This window comes from Lissotriton helveticus, chromosome 7 (genome assembly GCF_964261635.1).
Source record: "Lissotriton helveticus chromosome 7, aLisHel1.1, whole genome shotgun sequence".
In the NCBI taxonomy this organism is placed as follows: domain Eukaryota; kingdom Metazoa; phylum Chordata; class Amphibia; order Caudata; family Salamandridae; genus Lissotriton; species Lissotriton helveticus.
Window position 1 is genome coordinate 128,693,435 of NC_136068.1, and position 14,311 is coordinate 128,707,745.

Sequence of the window (14,311 nt, forward strand, 5' to 3'; positions counted from 1 at the left end):
CCTGTCAGCCACGGAGTGTCCTGTCTCCTGGGGCAGACGCTGGGGTAATATTGGAGCATCCTGGGGCCCATTAGGCACGGTGGTTCAGGGGCAGACACCGACTCACCAGAAGCGCTTGGCTCTACGTGGCGGCTGGGACCCCTGCCTTCTCTGCATTGGTGGTGTACACGAGGAGGATCCTGCCCTTGAGTACACTGATAACGCCCCCTTTGCGGCCTTCCTTTGGCCTATGGGCCTCTGTTCCCATTGCTGTGCTGCTGGGGAGCCTTCCTGAACCTTTTGGCTGGGTCCTGCACCTCGTGATCTTCACCAGTGCCCAGCCACATGTGGTGAGATCCTGTGTGTACAGGGCTGGGTTGTGTCAGATCTCCTGGATACAATCCTATCTACTGCTGGTGTTCTGTGCCGGTGGCCCTATTTCCATTGTCCCTGCTGACATCTGTGGGATCTGGTGCAATCTGGGCCTTGCTTCTACCTGTGGGACAGCTGATACCCCTCCTGGCACAACCACTCCATTCTCCATTCTCATGCGGAGCTCTCATGTCTCCTGCAACTACCATCAACTACCATCAACGCTGTGCGCCTGGTGGTCTGTTCTACATGGGTTGTGGGGACCCCAAGCAGCGCAAGCTCACCTTTAACCGCACCAAGGCGACTGAGAGGTCTGACTCCCTATCTGACACAGAGGATTGGCACGCCGTGGCTCAACTCAGTGATCCACATGGGGTTCTGCTGCTATAATGAAGGAGCTACGATCGGGTTTCTGCACCATTGAGGCCCGTTTTGACACCCTGGCTGCATGACTGGACCTTATGCGAGAATGCTTGGAGCGCGACGGTACTTACATTGACACTGCGGAAGGTGTTTCTGGTCTGGAGGTGGTGCGATCTCCCTGAAGCGGCGACTGGAGAAGACAGAGCGGTTCCTGAAAGTGATGGCTATAAAAAATTAAGACCTCAAGGCACGCTTGCACAGGAATAATATTCACATTGTGGGACTTGCGGAATCCACGAACATGGGGTGCCCTGAACATTTGCGCCCCCCCCCCCACGGGGTATGGACGCAGATAGACTACTAGCATATATTAGAGTGCTCTGGTCTGTGGCTTAAAGTGCAGCTTCTACCACGCACATTGTCTGATCATGCCCGAGTCAAGCTAGTGCATGATATCTTGTATGGAGGGGGAGGTGGTGCTTCCCTTGTATGGCACTTTTGGACACTTTTTTTTTGTTTTGATCTCCACGACTCCATTCTTGAATAATTTGAGCTCAACTCGGGATCCGTTCGCAGCTAAGCTACATTATAGGATGCTTTCAAGGCATAAATATCTGGAATTTGTATCTCAAAACACGCAGGGGTCCTCTGAGACATCTGTAAAAGGCCTGGTGCACGTAGAGGCCAAACTCATTGATATTGACAGGGCCAACTCCCAACATCCTGACTCTACTTCCCTCCACAGACGCTACATTCACACTGAAGAATTCCAGGACCTTTCTGAAAGGGAAACCACCTATCTGGGTAAATACTCAGTGGCTCTAATATATGGAGAGTGGAAGTGCCCTGGCCGCACTCTGGTCCGCCTTCTGCGCCCCAGCTGAAGCCCCAAGTGTATCACTGAACTCCACCTGGACAGCGGCGTACAGGGTACCACTAACAAAGACATTAGCCACAAATTCCAGTCACATTATACACAGTTCTATACTTTGTGGTTGGATCCTGATGAAACTTTGTGATGGGAATGTTTTGAGGAAATAGCTTTGTTCTGGGTCACACAGGGGCAGCACCAATTTCTGAGTAAACCCTTCACTAGTGAACAGATTACCCAGGAAATTAACTCATTAGACAACTCCAAGGCCCCTGGCCTTGATGGCCTCACAGGAGCCTTTTATAAGGTATGCAAGGGTATCCTTGTCCCCCACCTGTTAGAGATGTATGCCGAGGCCCTCGACACTGGGATCCTTCCGCCCTCACTTTATGAAGCAGTGATTATCCTTTTGCTCAAACCTGGTAACGATCTACTTCACTGCGCCTCTCATAGCCACTTTCCTTGCCTAATTTCGATAACAATATCCTTGCCAAAGCAGTTGCTAACAGAGGAGGCCTCAGGGTAGCTACACGCTATATAAATTTAAATTCATTCATTCAAATTCATTAATTGTCGTTATTGCTAGACAAGATCATCTCACCCATCCAAACCGGATTTGTCCCTCACAGGTACACCTCTCTCAAATTACGCAGTGTTCTCAACAGGGTTTCCCCAGATGTACCCACAGTAATCACGCTTCTCGGTGCAGAGAGGCCGTCAATTCTTTCGAGTGGCCCTTTCTTCAAGCAACATTGTGGAGACTAGGGTTCTCTAGTCAGTTCATCTCACACCCTCTTCTGTATTCTGACCCAGTAGCCCGAATGGCTCTATTTCTGAATCCTTTGTCATCTCCAGAGGCACTAGTCAGGGGTGCCCCATTTCGCCCCTACTATTCATTATAGCTATTGACCTTTTGGTCTGCCACCTTAAATATGGAATCGCTGTCTCCATTTTAAACCTGGCCCTTTGCTTCTTTCTATGTAAGCAAATGACATTCTGCTGTTTATTTGACATCCCTCGCATAACTTGTCCCCCTTAATGAGGGAAAGTATTTGATGTGGTGGCCTCTCCAGTCTCCATATTAACTGGGTGAATTCACAACTTTTTCCCCCTCATAGAAGATACCAAACCTTCACCCTGTGAATACCCGCTTAGATGGTGCAAAGACTTGACCAAATATTTGACCATAATTCTACACAAGGAAAAAGAACAAGAGAGGCGCCTTAACTACAGCCCCGGCGTGGACAAACTTACATTCCAAATTGAACGATGAATCCCGCTTCCTCTGTCCATGGCTGGCCAGATTGCCAAACTCCCCCGCTTCTTGTATTTGTTTTTAAATATACCTATACCCTTGACTAATTCATTTATTCTCACATTGCGCAGTCTCCTTATGAAATTGATTTGGGCGGGTCGTAAATTGGATACCCTCATCATTCCTTACAACCGGTGAGAGTTTGCAGTCCCTGATTTCCAGGCATATTTTCTTGAGGCTCAGGCCCAGTTAGCATATCATTGGTATCACCCAGACACTCGCTTACCCTACGTTAAACCTGAGCGTGATCTGGTGGGTGTGACTACCCTGGCGGCTCTGTTATCAAAAGGCCTTAAGTTAGACCCCTCTGGTATCCAGGCATTGTCTACCACGTGTTGGGCCTGGATAAAGCTCAGTCGGGTCCTGGGCACAGTAACAGCTCCTTCGCTATGGCAAAGGAATGTTGCTGCCCCAGCAGCCTCAAACCTTTAACAAATATTGGAAATGCAATAGGTCTCGCATTAGGAAAGTTTGAGCTATTGGTCTTGTAAATGACAATTTTTTTATTTATGTGCTGTTTTTGAAAATAGCTAAATTAATAGCTTTGTCCTTTACAATGCCAATAGTTATAACTTTCGCAAATGTGACACCTATAGCATTTGTAATGCAACATGTTTAGTATTTACGTGACTTAGATGTATTGATATTACAAATAACAATGGCTTTTAATTTTTTTAAATAATTAATACTTAAATAAAAGTGATTGTAATTTATAATGGCAATAGCTTAAACTTTTGTAAATAACTTTTGTGAAGATTATGTTGTGTATTTTATTGTGACGAAAATCCAAGAACAGAAGTGAAATATTAACATCTTTTTGTGACATTTGTAATAAAGCTTGAAACATTGAGAGAACATATTTGAACCAGTGATGCTGTGGTTGCGCTGAGTGATGCTGTGGTTGCGCTGAGTGATGCGGTGGTTGCGCTGAGTGGTGCTGTTGTGGTGCTGTGGTGGTGCTGAGTTGTGCTGTGGTGGTGCTGTGGTAGTGCTGTGGTGTGCTGAGTGATGCTGTGGTGGTGCTGAGTGATGCTGTGGTGGTGCTGAGTGGTGCTGTGGTGGTGCTGAGTGATAATGTGTTGGTGCTGAGTGATAATGTGATGGTGCTGAGTGGTGCTGTGGTGGTGCTGAATGATGTTGTGGTGGTGCAGAGTGGTGCTGTGGTGGTGCTGAGTGGTGCTGAGTGATAATGTGGTGGTGCTGAGTGATAATGTGGTGGTGTTGAGTGATAATGTGGTGGTGCTGAGTGGTGCTGTGGTGGTGCTGTGGTGGTGCTGAGTGGTGCTGCTGAGTGATGTTGTGGTGATGCTGGGTGGTGCTGTGGTGGTGCTGAGTGATGCTGTGGTGGTGCTGAGTGGCAGAAAAACAAGGGAAAAACAAGTCTAACAGAGGGCAGAAGGGCACAAACCAGGCGTAGGTGTCCCAGACACAGCACACATCTACAAAGCAGAGATTTGCCACAGAGCCACACACATTATTGGAGCCACAAACATTACTTCTCTCGTTATGATAAAATTAATCTGGTTTTAATATCGCATTTTCCCCTAGCTTGTATCACAAAGCCTTCCATGAAACACGAGGCTGTCTCGCGAGCAGCTCTCGTAGCTTTGCAGCCAACAGACAAAAAAAATAATACACTACAAACAAACCCGCACAAAAGGGAGTGGCTTCACACAGCGGAGTCCTCGGTGCCGATGAGCAGCTGTAGGCCGGAGAGACGAGACGGGATAAGGAAGGGAGGCCCGGCGGGGGAGCTGGCAAGAGCTGTGCTGATGAAAAAAAAAGCATGCCCACCATGGTAAAAGATGACGAGCGGCGTGTTGATCAAAGGAAATATACCGCACGCCTCCCAAAGCGGCTGGCATGCTGCCCCCGTGCTTTTAACCAAATCGACATGTGTTGACATTTACAAATAAAGTTCCTGAACACAAAACAAATAACACGTAACAACAATGGCCGGATGAGAACTGCAAAAGTGAAGTCAGATTCACATATCAGATTAAGTGGTGTTTGCTGGCAAAGCTGCCCCGCTTACAGACATGTAAATGAGCACAATAGCATCTTTGTATATAAACATACTACCAGGACGAGTCACAAAAGTCACTTACGATTGTGAATAAGTTACACATGTAAGTTTACTCTCACATGAGAGGCTCTGATGGTGGTGAAGAAAAGCACGAGGGGAGAAGAAAAGCGTGAGAGGAAGAGAGCCCACGAAAGAGGAGCGCAGCGAGGCACAAAAGTGTGTAAGCATTCCTTTGAAGTGTGAAGCAGGGGGCGGGGGAGTGGATCCCTTTGAAGCACTGCCTCATGAAAGTGAAACATCAGGAGCAGGGATGTAATTAGGGGGGAGGAGAAGTGAGGCCGAGCGCACGCTGGTGAAGCTTCAGATGCCTGTGGGAGGGGGGCAAGTTGCAGAATCACAGGAGGTTTAGCGACATTACCGAGACTCGAACCGGGTTATGAGTTTAAATGAATGTAAACGCGAGAGAAAGTAAGTATCTATCAATGGGCAACATGGTGAAACACATGTAATCGATCAACAAATTTAATACATGTAAACGCGCTAAAATTACAATGTATCTAAACGCGCGAGAAAGGAAATATATGTCAATGCGCAACACGGAAAAAAAACTTTAAAAGCACTACAAAGGGATTTCATGTAAATGCGCGGACATTACTGAGACTCGAACAGAGTTACGAGTTAAAATGTATGCAAAGCGCAACACGGAAAAGCATCTTTGAAAGCCCTACAAAGGGAATTCATGTAAATGCGCGGACATTACCAAGACTCGAAAAGGTTTACAAGTTAAAATGTATGCAAAGCACAACCCGGAAAAATATCTTTGCAAGCACTACAAAGGAAATTCATGTAAATGTGCGGACATTACTGAGACTCGAACAGAGTTACGAGTTAAAATGTATGCAAAGCGCAACACGGAAAAGCATCTTTGAAAGCACTACAAAGGGAATTCATGTAAATGGGCGGACATTACGCAGACTCAAAAAGGGTTACAAGTTAAAATGTATGCAAAGCGACACCCGGAAAAATATCTTTGCAAGCACTACAAAGGGAATTCATGTAAATGCGCGGCCTTTGAAGTGCACTTTACACGGCCGGCCGGCAGTGAAACTGAAAGCACGGCCGGCCGGCCGTGAAAGCCTTTGATGACGCAGCAGGGGGAACAGACGGCGAGAGGGTGTGAAAGCAGCAGGGGCAGGCAGGCGGCTGGGGGCATGTGCACGCGCTTTTAAGCGCATGCGCATTAAGCTTGAATTTCACGGGCACTGCAAGGAATCGCCACGATTCCTTGCAAGTTGGTTAAAGACTGTTTAAGCCCCAATTGTCTCGCAAGCTCGATGCGCATGCGCATCGACAGGCGAGACCTAAAAATATAACAGGTTTATTATCATTTTATGTTTTAAGTTCTATGGGTCAGGAGAGTCTTGGGGGCGGGGCCATCGTGGGGGTAGTCATGAGAGGGAGTGATGGGCACTGCTATCAGTGCGCATGTCGGTTTGACTGGCCGTCTCAGGACGGCCAAACTGACATGCACACTGAGCTGTCTCCAACCTGAGCTGCGTTGGAGACAGCAAACATAGCGCAAATTGAAGAGCGGCCAGGCCAATCCTGATGCTTCTTTCAAGCATGAGAACAGCATCAGGATTTGCCACATGGAAGTCTGGGAGCTTGTGCTGCAGTGAGGACTCAAAGCAGAAGAGAGGCGGCAGGTACGTTCTTTTTTTCTCTTATGTTTTCTTTGTTGTTTAGTGTCCGTCGTAGACCCCGCTACTCTGCCCGCACACCAGTCGCTACTGCCTGGGCAGTGACTTTTTGTACTCCCCTGTGCTTACTCGCTCATAAAATACGTGGCTGCTTTGACACTCAAAAAGGTTGTCCAGAATACACTGACACAACACTAACTTCACACGCTGGGGGACTTATTCCCGATGGGCATGTGCTTTCCCATGTGGTGGACACTAGGTTTGCTTATTCCACATATATAGATACAATCATATTTTGTCGTCTGCAGGGGACATAATGCTCCATCATCCCTTGGCTCCTGACGACTTCACCCCCGTAACGATGTTAATAATGGACACAGAAGGGAATTACATGGGCGCTAAACTTTATCGTGCCTGCATGGCCCTCAAACGTACCGAAGACAGCAAGGTTTGGCTGAAATGGGAAGAAGACCTAGGCCACTCTATCTCCAACAAAGACTGGTCCTATTGCTGTACGCAGAGTAAACTAGTAGCCCCCAACCATTGTCACAAGTTACTCCACTTTCGGTTTTTGCAAAGATCCTATACCAACCTTGCTGGCCTAGCTAGGCTCAACCCTTCTAGGTCCTCTTTAAGCCCCAAATGCCGATTTACAGAGGCAGAATTCCCCCCAATTAAAGTCGACCTGCCTCCCTACCACCACATACTGGACTGACATGTTTAGCACCCTCTCCCACATGATTTTGACGACTCTCGAGCCGTCCCCCATGGTGGCACTTCTGTGCATTATGGCCAACATCCTGAAGAGTACCCGCAGATTCACCACTGTAGCTCTACTACTGGCGAGGAGAGATGGCATTATATTGGGGCAGCGGGCTCCGCCCCACTATTAAGGCCGGGCTACATAGCATGCCCTCCTGCGACAAAACGAGTGAGATATATGCCATGTTGCAACCCCCCCCTGCTATACCGAAAGATATTTGACACCCTCTTCAAGCCTATCTACTCTCTGAAATCAGATGCCCAGAACCAGGACCCCTCACCTTACACTGCATCCATTTTCTATTCTGCCAGTCAGTGAATGATCTGCCCTCTTGTGGTTTATAAACTTGTGTGTATTAATATTGCAGTCACCTCTGTATCGAACTGATGTGATATCACATGCTATTTGATGTATCATTATGCGGCTCTTGAAGTCCACGTTTTCTTTTTGTGGAGAATGATATCGTTTTTAACAAAGAACACTTGCTTGCACAGTGCAACAGCGAGATCGCATCTACGCATGATTTTTTTAGTGGTGGCATCACTCAGAATTATATCACACTCCCTCTGGTCGGACAGGTGTGTGGAGTTTCTGTTGCCTAACGGCCAGGACACATTATTTCCAATCAAAGTCAAGTTTACCTGTTTATTTTGACAAATAGACAAGGAGGCCAAACCCTTTGGCTGCCACTTTATATTATAACAGTATGGATCTGTAAAAAATGACTGGCCTCCATTAAGACAAGATGTTATTCCATTTGTATAAACTGTTCATACCTGGAGATATGGTTCTTTAATTCCAAGCCTGGACTATTAGGGCTAGTGCTTTAAGAAAATGCAGTGCTCTGAAAGCTTAGCCTGCATTACTGGCTATTGTTCCAGTATAAAAATGTGTACAGGTTTGCAAAATATAACAATTCAAGACTAATACACTCAAAATGCTCCTTGATTGTATGCCAATATATGCAGAAGGCTGGGCACAAGATTGGTGATTGTTTATTTCTACAATAAAATGTGAACAAGGAAGTACGTTTTGTGAAGAAAAAAAAGATTTGCTAAACTGTTACTCTGAGGCATCGTTTGCTAAAAAGTGTTTGACGCATGCCAATATAAATAAAACGATGAATACATCACAGAGATTTATTAGCACTTCTATCCTCGCCTCACAACAATTCAACCACAAGTATACTGTCCCTTGGAGAAGTAGATATTTTATCAAATTCAACAGCCCTCTTCGATTATGACATCACATTTCATAACATAACACCGATTACTGAGAATTATTGACAATTCTCTTACCTCTTAAACGGTTCAATCTAGTTACCTCAACAGCAAACAGGGCTGTCATCTTTCTCAGAAGCAAATACCTGGCTATCTGTTTATGATTTGAGATTCTGAAATTACCAGGAGCTTACTTAAACACAAATGTGGGCACAATCCACTATAACATGGCAATGCTATTTCAGATGACTTTAATATTAATTTGGAAACTTTTTAACCTGCGCTAAAATACCTTTAAACAGTTCTATTTTTACATTTCCCTTTTCAGGCCTACATTAAAAAAATAACAGCTTTTCCCCCACTTTTTTTTACCTCTCTGCTAAAAAAAATATTACTGGCCAATTGGGTAAAATACCAGTCAGATGATTCTGAGAAACTGTTAGTTTCAGTTTTCCAAGAACTGTAGCAGCCTACCTTCCAGCACCTGAATGCAAATATGAACATGGAAATAAATACTCATTATCTCAGAGTATATGTTTGATACTGAGACGTGCCCCATACTCTCTCCTTAAAAAGGACAGAGAAGTGATATTCCTCTCCCTTTCAAATACAAAAAAACCGCAGGTGGTCAGTTCTTGAGGGTGCGGTGTCTGAAAGCACATTTTCATACATGCCAACATTTAATAAGAGCAAAGAGGGAGATTTAAAATAAATAGATCGGGAGAATGGGGTCTTGAATCGGGTTACTGTAATGTATGGGCTTTGGAAGTATGCTGCTGCAAGATCGGACATTTGAAACGCAAATGCAGGCAGTAACTGCCAACTCTACCCATTTAAAATGATTTTAAATGGGTAGAGTTGGCAGTTACTGCCTGCGCCTGCTCGCGGAGCGCGTGCTCAGGTAGCCTGCGGCCATCTTCTGCCGCGGGAGCCGCGTGGATGGAAACAGGAGGCAGGGCCCGCTCCAAGGAGGGGCGGCAGCAGGGATGGGGCCTCGGTGGCTGGGCCGGGCTGGCTTTGGCTCGGAGGCCGGGCCTCTACGACATGCGGCCGGGCTGTGGGCGGCTTGGATTGCGGGCCTCGGAGGCAGTCGGCCGGGCTGTGGTTGGTGGACGCGGCGCTTCGTGCTGTCTGTGGAAAGGAGGAGAGTGGAGGAGGGTCGGAGGCTGGGCTTCAAGGACAGGCGGACGGGCCGGGGGTGGGTCACAAGCGGGTGGGGTGGGTCGGAGGTGGGCGGGGTGGAGGTGGGTCGGAGGCGGGCGGGTTGTGATGGGGGCGCGTCGCAGGGGGCCGGGCTAGGCCTCTGGAGGCGGCCTTCGGGTGTAGGCCTCGGCTCCGGTCCCGTCTGGCTGGGCACGGCTCTCGCGCTCTGATGTAACTTCCTGGAGCTGTCTGGGAACTTTCAAAAGCGGCAGAAACGAAACTGCTCCCGGCAGAAGGAGGAGGGAGCCGCTGGTATAAATTAAGAGCGGGAGGGACCGGAGCACAGGAGCTGCGAGAGACTGAGGCGGCGGAGCAACCAGGGAGGACCAGGAGGATCCGAGGCCGGGAGAGAAGAGCAGTCACAGCCCTACACGCGGGTGTGGAGGTATCAAGAGAGAGGTAACTGGGAAACCGAGGGAAAGGCATGTGGAGAAGAGAGCCACGGCCCCCGGGGCAGCCCTTACAAAAGTACCCCACTTTCATTCTTTGCACCTGATGCTGAAGTTGGGATCTTAATCGGCCACTGGCTCTTTTTCACCCCTTCCTTAGACAGCCTCTAACTATTGCCCCTCCTGACCATAAACCCTTATTAGCACAGTGTCCCCCTGCAGATCTGCCCCCCACTTTACCCAATAACACACGTGTAATAATAATTAGAGCTTTACTGTTTTAATTGTGATGGGTCTCCACTTTATAGGTACCTGACTTATAAAAATAAAGCTTTATTACTACCCATGCTGCCACGCTCTTCTAATAATAATCATTGTCATTCAAACTTTGTTTTCTTATGCATGGTTCTTATAGAGAGCCTCTCTGGTTTATTTCAGTTTCTACATCTCACTACTCCCTGCTATGACACACCAACAGTTGATAAAAAAAAAACTCATTGCCATACATGCCAATAGACCCTATTCAGGCTGGAGTTTTATTTATTTTAACTGTTTCTTACATGAAATTGCCAAAGCTTAAATAGAAGTAGATACGGAAAATACATTCCCCCTCCATTTAGTTTCCAAAATCTCCCACTTTGCTGTTCTAAAATCTTGCCATGTATACTTCACCCACTGTTGTGGTGTCATACAGGCATTTCAGTACAGGCCTCCCTGAGAGCCTGTCCCCACAGTTCTGCTTGTCTACTTTGACTGAAAGCAGAAGGGGGTGGAGCTTGGTCACGGAGGGCAGGTAAGAGTTTTCTCCCCCCCCCCCCCTTTTGGACAGGGATAGATAAAAGACAGTGTTTTGTATGGCACCCCCGAAATACTACTCTGCCCGTGAAAAGTGAATTAAGGGGATGTTTTTTACTTTGAGGTTCTGAGTGACATTAATAGACAATGAGCTTCGCTCATGTTGTATATTTTAATGTCACTCAGTAACCCTTGGTGAAAAACGTCCCTGTAATCCAGTTGCCCATCTGTATTTGTTGATATAATACATGGGATTCTGTTAATCCTATTTTAATAGTTTACCGTTACAAGCAGAGAGAGAATGTTTTTTTCCCCACTCTTTAGATAGAGAAAAGCCAGAACATTTCTGTATGTTTCTATATGTTCCGAGCTACTGTTTGTATTGAAGTTTTTCTAATCTCTAATTGCAACAATTATCTAACAGGTTTTTGATGTGTTGAATTTTGCACTAGAGGTTTTATTTGTATTCTTTGTTTGCAAACATGCACACTGTTTCACATTAAAGGGCTACGCACCAAGATTTTAAGTGATTTGTGGGAAAGGTGATGGTGTGACCATGTATTATGTGGGATAAATACCCTCTGGTGTACATAATAAGAATATTGCAAATCACCTCTGAGTTCCACAAACCTGAAAGGGAGCGAGGCCAAAGGCCTCTTTCCTCTATATGGTTATAGTACCCCTGTGTGACTTACAATATCCAGATAATGTACAGCAGGTGGTACTTTAATCCTACTATTATATAGCGCCTACACTTCAATGATGCTTCACACTTCTAGAAATGCTGCATTGTTTTATCAGTAAAACTGCCTGTGCAAATTTACTGGACATTTCAATGCAAAAGGTGCCGTCTGAAGATAACATTGCGCTACCTCACAATGTTTTATTTACATTAAAAAATCGTCTTCCTCATATCCATTATAGAAAGGTGTCACAAGTTTGTTCTAAAAAGTGGGTTGTGTTTCTAAAATGTTTGGACACCATTGCTTGGAGGATAGGTAGGCACCCAGGAGTTGGACACAGGGGGCCTTTGGGGCACCGGGTGCAGGGGTGTCTTTTGAGGTTGGGAAATCGTACCCCCTGCTGGTTGCGGTTGGAGGGGTCCCCTGTCCTGAGGCTGCAGGCGTTGTCGGGGTTGTCGGAGGGTCCTTGGGCACTGGATTCCAGGTCAGAATCGCCGGGGGACGTCCTCAGGGTCTTTGTTAACTCGGGCACAGGCCGGGCTCGGCGGGTGCAGAGGGGGCTAGATTCGCTGGTCCTGGCTGGCACCAGGGGTATTGCTGTTTGAGCAGAACCACTGCTCGTGGGAGTCCTAGTCTTGGTAGAGTCACAAGGTAGTCCCGTCCGCCGGGCTTTTTGAGGTTGCTGACCACAGAAGGAGCCGGGGTTTTGCAGGAGCAGGTTCAAGGGTCGACAGGCCTGTAGGGCTGGGGCCAAGTCAGTTGATGTTGTCCTCTTCTTAGCAGCTGCACGGCAGGTCTTCTTGTTTCTTGATCTTCTTACTTGTTTCGGTATCGGGAACTGAGGAAGGAAGGTTCAGGGTGCCCCTAAATACTAAATTTAGGGGCGTTACGGGTAGGGTGAGGGCAGGGACCAATAGGTCCCTCTCCTGGGGTGGGTACACCCACTAACCTGTTCCTCTCCTGTGGGAGGGGGGCAGGAGCCTAGCTGTGAGTGGGTAGGGCTCCCCATCCACAAGATGGCGGTAGCCCGGAGTCGTGCTTCACCTCGCCTCCTCCACCTGAGGGGTGGAGTTGGCACAGGCTGGCACACCCCCTTTCTTGACGTAGGGTTTCCAGCCAGTCTTCCCGCCAGAGTGGGGGTCAGAACTGGTGGGGGCCAGTTGCTGAGTACAGCAAGTGGCCTGGAAAAGCTCACAAAGGTGGCATGCCTTTGAAGCTTCCCCCTGCCCATTCTGGGGGAGGAGACCTAGCACCTCGCCCAGGATGTGCATTGTTGCAGGCACAGGAGAGCGGGGGGGGGGGGGGCTCTCCATCCTGGGGTCCAGCAACATGTCTGCTGTGTGGCAGCCTAGGCAGCCTCTCGTGCCGTGGATTGTAGGGTAGGTTTCAGGGGGCATCTCTACGATGCCCTCTGTAGTGCATTTTACATTAAATCCCACACTGGCATCAGTGTGGGTTTAATGTGCTGAGAAGTTTGATATCAAACTTGTCAGTCTTCAGTGTAGCCATTATGGTGCTGTGGAGTTCGTAATGACAACCTCCCAGCACTATATACTCTGAATGGCATCACTGCACTTACAGTGCCCAGGATAGCCCTGGGTACTGTAGGGGCACAGGGCTCATGCACCTGTGCCCACACCACTGGCATAGGGCACCTAGCTAGAGGGGTGGCTGATGTATGCCAAGTCAGTGGGTTTGTGGGCATGGCACACAGGGATGTGTGCCATGTTGACTCTTTGTTTAGTTCTGCACCGGGCCACCTTGCCTGCAAAGGCAGTGTGTGTGTGTCAGGGTACAGGCCCCTAAAGGTGGCACAGGAAGTGCTGCAGCCCTTAGGGGTCTTCTCTGGTCACAATGCCCTGGGTACCTCAGGTACCATTTACCAGGGACTGACATGTGGCCAGAGATGCCAATTGGGTTCGGGCTTTAGTACAGTTTTTAGGGAAGGAACACAGGCCCTGGGTACCTGATTGGCAGGGACCCAGGGTACACCAAGGAAAAGTGTATCAGGTATCGGGCAAAAAGTGAGGGGGTTACTGCAACAGAAACCCACTTCCTTACAACAGTCAAGCCTGAACTGCCGGTCTGGCCCACTTTAGACAGAAACACAAGCAACCACAAACTGGTCTCCACCTACTTAGGTGTCCTCAGTTAGGACTAGCTTGAATACTGTGGCAGTTCAGAATGAGCTGCTCCTACCAATGGAACGAAAAGTGAGTGCCAGGTAACCCAGGATGCTAATTCCTGAGGGTACCTGAAGGGGGGAGGTACCCAGGATGCTCATTCCTGAGGGTAGTGAAGCATGGCAATGCAATGCTAACTCGGGAGGTGGTGTAGAGTTGGGGACCCAGAACTCTGTAGAGCATACAATAACAAGTCAGGGTCCTAATGGTGTGTTGTATTAAGATAAGAAAAGTACTTTATGCTACTACCCTCTACTACACAGTTTAAGTGAATTAACTTGAGGTCTGTGGTTATTTGTGGAATATGCAGGTTCTTCCATCACTGCCTCTTCTAGCTGATATCTTAAGCTACCCCGATTCATACTTGTAGGCCTGGTGTAAATGTTCTCTCACAGTGGAAGGCCTTTGCACTCTCCTCCCCTTTTTTGGTTTTGCTTGCACAGCGCTTG

At 47.7% G+C, this 14,311-nt stretch overlaps 1 protein-coding gene across 3 annotated transcripts in view; it reads left to right on the forward strand.

Annotated features, from left to right (window-relative positions):
• Positions 1 to 10,022: 10,022 nt before the first annotated feature.
• HELZ2 (helicase with zinc finger 2) overlaps positions 10,023 to 14,311 on the forward strand; it is a 127,605-nt gene continuing 123,316 nt past the window's right edge. The window contains exon 1 of one of the 3 annotated variants that reach the window (XM_078651695.1): positions 10,023 to 10,211. The gene's annotated coding sequence lies outside the window, so the exon portion shown is untranslated. The remainder of the gene's footprint in view (positions 10,212 to 14,311) is intronic. The other 2 variants (XM_078651698.1, XM_078651697.1) reach the window with 2 other exon arrangements.